The following is an 11,429-nucleotide window of genomic DNA, read 5'->3' on the forward strand; positions in this document are numbered from 1 at the left end:
TGGTCTTAGTTGCTGCAGTCGGACCGGTACCCAGGCCTGGGCTCCAAATGGCCCTCCCCACCTCCCTCCCTGAGGCCAGGCCAAGTCACAGACTTTAAATGTCCAGTTTCCCCACTTGTAAAATGAGGATGTCAACAAATGCTGAATTGCCAACACCGAGCTGGCCACTGAAAATGGCGGAGAGGACACAGCAAGAAGAGAACGCAGCCCTGCTGCGAGGGCCGTCAGCTCCCTCCCTCTCCTGAAGGGAGCCCTCCTGCTGGAACCCCCAGCAAGCGCCTCCTTCTGGAATGTGATCAGAAGCTCCCCAGTCTTGCTGGGGTCTCAGCCCCACACCTGCTGTGTCCTCAGAGGGTGGGGCTCTGACTGGCGAGCCTGCCCCGCCGCTGGGCCCATGAGCACCCCACCCCCGAACCTGAGCCTGAGCGGCTGCCACTCCACTCTGCTCACAGACCAGCCTCAGGCACTCGTGCCGCACAGTCTGGGAGCCCCAGTGGGCACAGCCCGATACCTGCCCTGCCAAAGGAGCAAGGGCCCCCTGGCAGGAGCTGCCCGGCCCTGCTGCCCAACAGCCAGGGCTGCTCACTCTGGCTCCAGCTGCTCTGAGGAGCAGGCCCAGCCTGACACCAGGGGAGAGAGCACTTCCGCCCTCCCAGCCCAGAGCGCGGGCTGGGGTGATGGGACGGCAGGGAGGGGGTTAGGGCTGAAGGGGAGGACTTCCGGCACCTTCCGGCGCCACATGGTTCAAAGGGAAAGCTAAGTCCTTCACTCTGTGGCACACGGGCCTCACAGATGACACCCACTCAGGGTCACAAACCGTAGCTTGTATGGACCGGGAGGGACTGCAGGGTCAGAAGCAAACACACTCATCTCGATGGTGAGGAAATCAAGGCCAGAAGAAGCTGAGTAGCTCACCCTGAGTCCCAACCAAGTTAGCGGCAAGAAAATGTCCAGCCCTCCCTGAGAAAGGGCCTCCCACCAGGCAAGGGCCTAGCCCAGCCTCTGCCGGAGAGCTGGGTGCAGAGTCCCAGGGGACCCCGGACTCTTGCCCTGCCCGCCCTGCCCTCCACCCACTGCCAGTGGCTGTGAGAGCCCATCAGGCTGGGGGCAGCCTTGGCCGGCACCGGGCTGGCCAAGGGCCATGGTTCCTGTGCTCCTGTGTGACAGGAATGCCAGAACCACGAAACTTCAGGACGGTGCAAGCTGGCCTGGGGACTCCGGGCCTGGGGGGTATGGTACAGCCACTCCGGGAACCGTCACGCTCTGGGAGACGACGGAGGTTAAGCCAGCAGATCAGAGGCTGCAGCCGTGGCTGGGACGCTCCTCCGTGGCATTTCCAGGAAACCTGGCACCGAGGTGGCAGCAGCATGAGGAAGTCCCCTGGGGCTTCTTATTAATATTTCTCAGTGACTCTCCTTGGGGCTGACAACATCCTCTGAGCTCGAGGACAGGGCCACACATCAAATGGGAAAGACCAACCCAAACGGCCAACTCTGGAGCAAGTCCTGGGCCAGGGAAGAGAAAATGACAGCACAGGGCACCACACACGAGCCCACCACGAATGTCCGCAACGACCCAGGTTCCCCAGGGCACGGTGGCCACAAAGTGACAGCTTGCAGGATGTGCGGGAAAAGGCACTCCGGCGGCCTTGTCACACATCACGACTTCTACACCCCGCAATTCACTGCTGCCATCACCTCAGAACAACTTCCAGGGCTCCCTGCCCTGCAGCTCCCAGAAAGGGGGCCATCCCCGACCCCAAACCCAGAATGGCCTCCGGAGTCAGAGAACCCCCCGCTCAGAGAACAGAGCTGCTAACACATTCACACCTGAAAACCCACTTCTGAAACCCCGCTCTTTGGCCCGCGGAGACACTACCCTCCCTGTTAGCAGCGATGCAGAGAGGGCAGGTTATTGTTTTAGAAAAGGCTGCAGCCAAACGCCTCATTTTTCCTGTTTGAAACAGGTTAGTGAGAACTCGAGTGTGACTCTGTCTTATGTGTCCAGCAGAGGACACTGGCCCCTCGGGGCCACAGGAACAAAGGGCAGGTGTGCTGGAGGCTGTGCGTTCCTCAAAGACTCTCACGTGCTCGTGGCTTCTGCTGTCTGTTCTGAGGCGGGAACGTAGTATCCTGGAAGCACCAGCCGTGTGCACGCAGACCCACCCCACCGGCCCCCAGGTGCTCGGCCCCCCTGCAGAGCCTCCCTGGGTGCCCGGGGCAGGCAGGAAACACCGCTGCAGAGCCTGCCTACACCTGATGTCACCGGGAGTTTACTACTAGGAATTAATCGTGCATTAATAGGACACATTTTTCCCGGGTTGACAGAGCCCAGATTCCCCGACACGGATTCCAACCTGTCATGCTCACGCGCCCTTCAAATCCTTTTCCTGAGGGAACAGCAGGCAGGCGAGCAACTTAATGGCAAAAATGTGAAACCCCATGATCTGGAAAGGAGAACAGATGGGAAAAGATGTCCCGGAGACCCATTCCTGGGGAACGCGGGGGCTTCAAAGGCCCAGAGGGAATGACTGCCCAAAAGAGGATCTTGTTTTGTGGGGGGAGGCGGGGGCGGAGAACGCTGCTACTGGAGTGGAAAGTTCTGGGTAAGGGATAAAGGCTGAAAACAGCAGGGTTTCTCCTGGTGATGCAGAACTGGAAGGAGAAGGAAGGGAGAAAACCACCCCCTGCACCTCTTCCCGCTCCACAAATCAAGGGCAGGAAGTCCTGGGAGCAAAGAGTTAACAGGAATGAAGAAGCAGCGGAGGAAGAGCTGCGGGTCTGGGAGACGGGGAAGCCAGAAAAGGGCAGGAAGGAGGAAATCCACGGTGGGGGAGGGACCAGGAAAGGAAGAGCCGAGAGAATGGGAGGCTGCAAGAGGCACCGGGCTCTGACATCTGTCGCTGGGGCTGCCACTGTCACCAGGGAAGGCAGGGACATCTCCTGGGACCGCCCAGGCCGGTCTCCTCCGCCAGGAGCCCAGAGATTAATTACACGAGGCCTCCGTGGTCACATGAAGCAAATGACGCTAATTGCAGGACTGCTGCCACTGCCGGGAAAGCGAGATAGCGGCTCCTTCAGGGAGAGGCCCAGACCACAGACCCCGAGGGCCGAAGGAGCGGAGAGGTCACCGGTGAAGGGCAGCCCCTCGTTTTACCGAGGTGGAAACGGAGGCAGGCTGGGCCAGCATAAGGGACGTGCTGGGGCCCATGTGAGCTGGGACTGCGGTGGGATTAGAAGCCGGTCTCCTGATTCCAGCTGCACTGCTGCCTCCCTCCATGAGAAGCGCGAGAAATGGGTCTGTTTCCTCGGGTTCTATAGGGTGACAGAAGGGAAAGCCCGCGTGCCAACTGAGTGGCACTGTGCCCAACAGCTCCTGTTCCGCAGCGCTCAGAAGTCAGAGCTGTGATGGCAGCCCCAGCTCCCGGCCAAGCCACAACCTGGGCACCAGCCGCAGGGAGGCTGCCAAGAGGGACCACCCCAAGATGGGAACGGCTCCAAATGGCACCTTGTCATAGACAAACCGCGGCCTTCGTCCCTGGCCCTGACCCCAGGCGTAGAGCCGTCTCCTCCGTGCACTAGCTTTGCCACAGCAGCTCAGCTCTGTCCCAGCCGGCGGCGAGGGGCTGGGCCTTGATGGTGCCGGGGGCTGCCCTTGTGCTTCCGGGCCAGGGGTGCCAGCTGGCACATTCCACAAAACAAGGACCGGGCTGAGAGCAGAGGTACAGAGGAGTGTGTGGAAGAAATGATGCATAGCAGGAGTCCAGAGACCCCAAGTTCAAGTGCCACCTCGCCTCTGGGACCAAGTCTCTTCCCCTCTCCCAGCCTCAGTTGCTTCAACTATTAAGTGGGAAAATACCACCTGCCAGGCCTGTTTCCCACAGTCGTGAAAAGGATAAAATGGAGTAAAAAGCACTTTGCAAACTGGGAAGTGCCAGGCAGACGTAAGATACAGTCATAATGATCTTCAGGGCAGGAGACATCTGACACAGGGGGTGGGCAGAGCATAAAGCAAAGGGTGGCATATCCTCCGAGGCGGGAGGCCTGGATTCCTAGGCCCTTCCCCAGCCTTAGCTCACTAACAGTCACTGCTAGGGCATCTAGTCCATCTCACAGGTGTGGGCAATCTGCCCAATGCAGCGCCGCCGCCAGACGGTGACCCTACCTGAGAGCCCATGACACCTGGCTCTCGCTCTTCTGCTGTGTTCCCCTAAAACTCACAGCTCACCTGGTTTCAGACACTATACACAGTCCTGATGTTTCTTGAGCAACTACTACATGCAAGGCATGGCCTTGCCAACCTCACAGGTTGGTTTTTGGATCGACTGAGATGACAAAGGTCAAAAATAAATAATTATAATTTCCACCATTACTCCTATCACCACCATCAATATCACAGATGTAAAGGGGACAGGAAAAGAGGAACATCTTGTTGCTCATGGTTCTAACACCTGCAGAGCCAACCCAAGGCGGGGCCCCATCAGGAGCAATGCATTCTGGGGCGAGATTACCCAAACGCAGAGAGTTCCAGAAAAGGCCCCGCCTCGTACTTTGCAGAAGTCCAACCTGCCAGAGGGTCTCGAGGCCAAGGCCACCAAGGAGAGCCGCTGTGAGACCCAGAGGGTGACTCCCCCATTTCCTCCCTCGTGGCTTTGTCATTTCTGAACTCATTTTGTTCTAACTGTCGCCGATCCCTGGACAGCCCGCAGCTGACAGTCAGTCTGGTTCCCGTTTTGAGAAATCTGATTGCAAATGTCTTAGAAAAAAAGGGCCCTAACGGCCTTTTCAAAACGCAGGCCAATTTTCCTCTCCCAGGCCTGGTGTTCAGTCAATCTGAAACCCAGAGAACGGGTCACAGAGGATGGCACCAGAGACGTGGGCACCGTACCCCCTCCCCACCGCCGCAGCCTTGGGCCCTGCTTCAAACACTCAGGATGCCACAGAGTCACAGTCCTTATTTCACACCATCCACATTTCACAGATGAGAAAACCGAGGCCCAGAAATGGGAAGGGACTTGCCCAAAGTCACATGATAAAGACCAGGAGAGCTAGGACGGGCCCAGGCTCCTGGGCTGGCAGGGCACCAGCATGTCAAGTCTTAGGCAGGGATGGAGGAGCTTCTGGGGCTGGCCTCACCACGCAGCATGAGAGATCGTGGTGGGCACATGGCTCCTGTAGATGCAGAATGGCCAGGCCCCCCTGACTCAGGCCACAGTGGTGGACACTGTGTGGAAACAGAAGCCGAAAGCCCCGATCTGGTGGCCAGCCACCACCCTGGATGCCGGTGACACTGGGCAGGCCACTCACCTCTGGGCCTTCAGCTTCCCCACCTGTTCCATGGGGACAAAACCACACCTGACCTACCCGCCCATGGGCTGCTGTGAGGCTCAGGCAATGGGAAAATACTCTAGAAGCCGTAAAATGCTGGACAGCCTCAGCTATTGTCCGTATCCTGTCCACTCCTGTGCCCAAATCCTGAACAGATGAAACTTGGATATCAGGTGCAATGATATCAGTTACCTCACAGAGAGGTGGCAGCTGTGGTCCAGCTGCTGCAGGGGTGCTGGGACGTCCCCTGGCAAACAGTACCCACGGGGCACCACAGGCGGGCCTCACCAGAGGAGGGATTCGAGGGGAGAGGGACTGAGGGATGTGGCGCACACCATACCCTGATCCCCACGCTACCCCGGCCCCCAAAGCACTCTCAATCCCCACCCCAGGCCAGTGACCCGCCAGAAAAATGGGGAAGATCCGGGAAGACTTGAGGAGGGGACTCCACGGGACCCGGGGCCACCCGGAGGAGGAGAAAGGGGAGCACGGAGGCTCTGGGGGAGAAGGCAAGAGCGAGGGGCTGACGGAGAAGGGGGCCAGGCGGAGTGTGTGAAGAGAAAGGCGGCAGAGTAGGGCAGGGGCACTGAGCGGGTCGGGGAGCCAGTGCAACTGGAAAGCCCCGGCGTTGGGGTGCTCCGGGTTCAGGTGCACAGGGCCTGGGGCGCAGGGGTCCGGTCAGGGCTGCGGGACGCGGAGAGCTGGCGGGGCAGAGGGGGTCTGGGGGCCAACCCCCGCGGCACCCAGACCCCGCCTCAGCCCCCAACCAGGTCCTCGGCTCTCTGACCCCGACCCCCAGCCATGACTCTGACCTCAGACTTGGAACACGACAGGGACCCTGGCCAGAAGAAGACCCTAGACCCAGACCTTGACCACAGCTCAGATCACAACTCGGATCCCAGGCTCCAAGACAGACCATGGCTGTGACCCCAGACTGCCACTGCAGAACGTGATCCCAGGGACTTGGATCTCCGACTGTAGCTATAACCCCTGACCCCTGACCTTGGACAGAGTCAGAAACCTGACGCCAGACCCGGATAACATTCCTGACCCCAGACTCCAAACAGGACCCCAGACCTAGACCTTGGACCACCACCTCAGACTCTGACCATGACCTCAGATCACCACCACCCTGGGCCCAACCCCCTTCAAACCCAGATCCTGACACTGACCCCCGACCTGCAACAGGACCCCAGATCCAGATTTTGGACCATGACCTCAAACACTGATCCCAACCACAGACCACCACCTTGATCCCATCTTGGTTACTGACCCCAACCTTGATTCCACCCCCAGACTCAGACCACTATCATGACTCCAAACCCTGGACTTAGGGGCAGGGCCCAGACCTGGGCTTGGACCATCAATCCCAGACCAGGGTTCTAGACCCAACACCAAAAACTCTGGACGTGGACCCAGGACCAGGACATCCAACCGGGACCCAGACTGGACCTAGAACCCTTAGCAGGCCGCCATGGACCCGGGACCTGACAACTGCAGTCAGACTCCAGACTTACCCCAGGCCCAATCCCCATTCTTCCTGCCCCAGACCCAATCCAGGCCCCCAGGGCTCCCACTCAGGACCAAGGACCCTGCACCAACACCACTCCCCGCCCCAGACAAGAATCATCATGATTCCACAAGGTGGGATCAAACCTCTCTCAGCCTGGGAGGGCACCCAGGTCACTGTACTGCCTGGCAAGGGAAACTTACTCTGCTGACAGCCCACGGTGGGGGGGTTCCATGTATCTCAAAGCGGCACCCCTTACTCAACACGCCCTCGGGAGCCTCTCTCTGCTTTCCAAGGTGACAAGATCCCCTCCCAGTCCTGGGCACATGGAGCCAAAGCCTCATGCCAGTTGGTGGGCCAGTAATCAGAACCCTTTTGCAAAGCACAGGATTCCCCCCGCCCCGCCCCCGCTCTTTGCACTTCTCAGCCTACCTTCTGAGATCAGCCTCGGCAGAGCCTGGAACCAGAGCACATCAAGATAGTGAGGTCCCCTCGTCAGTGGGCGACACCACCATCCACCCAGATACTCAAGCCAGAACTCCAGGCATCATCCTTGGCTCTCCATCTCCCCCTTCCCTAATCTGTCACCACACCCTCTTATCTGGCCTCCAGATAAGAATCTTCTTAAACCTGTCTGCTTCTGAGGATCCCCACAGCTGCTGCCCTGATGCAGGCCCTGACCAGAGATGCCTCTCCCAAATCTAGCTCTGATAGGGTTACTGCCTGCTTAGCACTGAGAAGCAGTGCTCCCGGACCTCTGGGGCTGCTGAGAGTGGGAAATCAGAGGGGGGCCCACTCTGCCCAAAGTAGATCAGGTGAGCAAGTTCCTTAACCTGCAAGTCAAGGTCTTGGATGACTGGGTCCTGCTCGCCTCTCAGGCCTGTGTTGCCACCATCCCCTATGCCTAGGGTCCCCCCACCAGCCTACCCATCAGTTTTTACCTCTGTGCCTTTGTTCTTCCGCCCTGTGTCTGGAAGCACTCTGTGTGCCCTCTTCCCTGGCTAATTCTTGCTCATCCATTAAGACCCACCTCCTCCAGGTAGCCTTCCCCAATCCCCTGCCTCCAATTCTGTTCATCTCCAATTCTGCACTAACTGCCTACTTCCTTGATTTGAGAGCATCGTCAATTGCAAGATGCATCATTTCAAGTTTTTGACAGAGGGATGGGATGTGTGTGTGTGTGTGTGAAGCTTTATTAAATGTTTGCATCCATTGGAAAATGCATCCTGAAGTTAGAAATGCTAACGTATAAAAAAAAGTGTTCAGGGCTTCCCTGGTGGCGCAGTGGTTGAGAGTCCGCCTGCCGATGCAGGGGACACGGGTTCGTGCCCCGGTCCGGGAGGATCCCACATGCCACGGAGCGGCTGGGCCCGTGAGCCATGGCCACTGAGCCTGCGCATCCGGAGCCCGGGCTCCACAACGGGAGAGGCCACAACAGTGAGAGGCCCGCGTACCGCCAAAAAAAAAAAAGGGTTCATACCTCCTCCCACTGCCCACCGTGGGACCTGGCACAGGAAGGTAGAGTCAATGTTTGATGAATGAATGAGTGACTGAGTGAATGAGCTCCACAGCCCAAGGTGGCACATGGAGTTTGGGGTAGAAGACGGCCAGAGGCACAGGAGGATGCGCCAGAAGGCCTCTAACTTCCTCTCCTCCCGCCTCTCCCCAACTCTTCTGGACTCTAACTACAGCCACCTGGGGTTTCTGGAACCACTCCTATTTAAAAATCCTGTCTAAAGAACTCATCAGACCAGAGTCCCCGTGAATTCTGAAAAACCAGCCATCCTGCTCCCGGAGGTGGCCCTACCTCCCCGACACCACCTGAAAGCCCAGAAGGCCCTTCCCAGCCACTGCCCAACCCACAACCCAGGCAGGCCTGAAGCTGGGGTTGAAGGAGAGGGAGAGAGAGAGAGAGGGAGAGAGGGAGGGGGGGAGGGAGGGACGGAGGGAGAGAGAGAGTCTCCAGGGCACCCCTCACTGATTCCTGGGACCCTGGAAAGCAGCTCTTGGAAGCCCTGGGCTGGGGCTTTTTTTGGGTAGTGCTGCCCTCTGGTGGTTGAGGGAAGGTCGATTGTCAACCTGCCTTTTCAGGCTGGCTTCAGTCGTTTTCAACCAACTTTGGTGCCTAGACCGTGTCAGCCTCTGGCTGGAATGCTAGGAGTGAATGAGGAGTGGAACCCCGTCTCTGCCTAGCTGGCAGGACTGCAGATACATCATTACCTGGCATCTTGCCCAGATGACTAGTAGGTGTTGCAAATTTAACGCGTCCCACACTGAGCTCTGGCTCCGCACCCAGCCCGGTCCCACCTGCTCCTCTCCCGCCTCCCCATCTCAGTAGTGGCTCCTTCCTCCTCCGAAAAAACGGAGTCATCCTCCATTCCTCTCTTCCCTCACTTGCCTCTGCCGCCCCCCCCCACCCCCACATACACATGCTCTCATCCAGCCTGTCCTGTCGACTACCTGGTGTGTCACCCCAAATCCTTCCACTGTGCCCTGCTAAACCCGATCTGAGTCCCATCACCTGGGGCTGCCTGGCGCTGATGCCTGCACCAGCCTCCTCCCTGCCTCTCCTCTAGCCAGAGATTTTTTGTTTATTTATTTATTATTAAATAAATAAATTTACTTATTTATTTATTTTTGGCTGCACTGGGTCTTCGTTGCTGCACGCACGCTTTCTCTAGTTGTGGTGAGCGGGGGCTGCTCTTCGTTGTGGTGCGCCGGCTTCTCATTGCGGTGGCTTCTCTTGTTGCAGAGCACAGGCTCTAGACGTGCGGGCTCAGGAGTTGTGGCTTGCGGGCTCTAGAGCACAGGCTCAGTAGTTGCGCTGTGGCATGTGGGATTTTCCCGGACCAGGGCTCAAACCCATGTCTCCTGCATTGGCAGGCAGATTCTTAACCACTGCGCCACCAGGGAAGTCCCTATTTATTTATTTATTTTGGCTGCGATGGGTCCTAGCTGTGGCGGGTCTTAGCTGCGGCATGCGGGGATCTTTAGTTGCAACATGCGGGAACTAGTTCCCCGACCAGGGATCGAACCCGGGCCCCCTGAAGTGGGAGTGTGGAGTCTTAACCACTGGACCACGAGGGAAGTCCCTAGCCAGAATTTTTACAGGCCTAAATCTAACCCCGTCTCCAATGACCACCCCTGCACTTAGGGAAAACCCACCCCTCTCTGTGGCCTGTGAGACCTGCAGTCTGGCCCCTGCCCATCTGTCTAACTCAGCCCACTCGCCCTTCCCTGTGCCCTTTATTCTCCAGTCTCTCTGGTCTTCCTTCTGTCACTACAACAAGCCAAGTTCATTTCCACCTCCGGGTGTTGACTTTATAATTCCCCTTGCCTGGAATGACCTTCCTTTCCCTCCTCTCTGGCAAGAAAGACTCCTGCTCACCCTGCATCCCAAGGGCTGCAAACTTCCTGTTCATTTTTCGTGAAAAAAAAAAAGTTCCTGTTCAGGGGGCTCTCCCCGGGTGACCCCGTTTGTTGTGGTCACTGGTGCACTCTTCAACCCTCACCATGGCACTGGGCACAAAGTTAGGGCCACAAGGAGAAAGAGGATTCAGTGGTGGCCCAGTCTGGTGAGGAAGAAGACCCCTAAATGAATGCCTCTAATTAACCTGGCAAGAGCTATAACGTGAGGAGATGGGGAGCTCAGGAGAAGAGAGTCAGGGGAAGAGCTGGGGAAGGTCTTGAACTTGACATTGTATGCACGTGAGCATGAGTGAGTTTGGGGGTGAGGACTGGCATGTGCCAAGGCCCAGGGGTGCAAGTTTCCTCCTGCTGGGGCTTCACCTCTTGGTCTCCATCCTGGGATTTGAAGATCCAGGAGGATGAGCTTGAGGGCTTCCCAATCTGTACACCTCACCAGGGGTGTGCAGATTAACCAGGAGAAACTCCTGCCTATGGTGGACAGCCACCTCTTTGATGTCCCGGGGCCCAGACAGTGCCAGGCTCTCGCTAGGCTGCTGGGACTTCACCTCATTTACTCATCCACTTATCCAACAATATTTGTTGAGCTCCTACTACATGCCAGGCACTGGTGCTTGGCCTTGGGGATCCAACATGGAGAGAGACCGTGAATCTATGGGCAAACCATACATAATAAACACTGACACTTACTGGGTTCTCCTCACGTGCAGGGCACTGTTCCTAGAACCCAGATGATCTCATTTAATGCTCAAAACATCCTTATGAGGCAAGTGACAAGTTATTGTAAGAGCCAGCAGCTCCTCAGGTGAAGTCGGGGAAACCTCTGCGGACTGGCACTTTTGCCAGAGCTAGGCTAGGAGGGAAGCAGCTTTGTTAGGGGCAGGGAAAAGAGCTTTCCAAGCATGTGGAACAGCAAGTGCACAGGCCCTGAGGGAGGAAAGAGCCTGGTTATCGAGGAGGTTCCTACATCTCCAGGAGACAGGCTCTTTGCTCCCTCCCGCACAGTCCAAGGACCTTTGATGGCCCACAACTCTGGGCCAGGCTTCCAGACCGCTGGCTCCGCCTGACCCACTTCCCTGGAGCAGCGGCTCTCCTCGGACCCCTCCGTAAAGTCACGAGCCCCACGGCTGCCCCGGGCCCCAGTCTCCTTTTCCGCCTTGGAGCTT

This window comes from Neophocaena asiaeorientalis, unplaced genomic scaffold, assembly GCF_003031525.2.
Source record: "Neophocaena asiaeorientalis asiaeorientalis breed wild unplaced genomic scaffold, Neophocaena_asiaeorientalis_V1.1 scaffold43, whole genome shotgun sequence".
Classification (NCBI taxonomy): domain Eukaryota; kingdom Metazoa; phylum Chordata; class Mammalia; order Artiodactyla; family Phocoenidae; genus Neophocaena; species Neophocaena asiaeorientalis.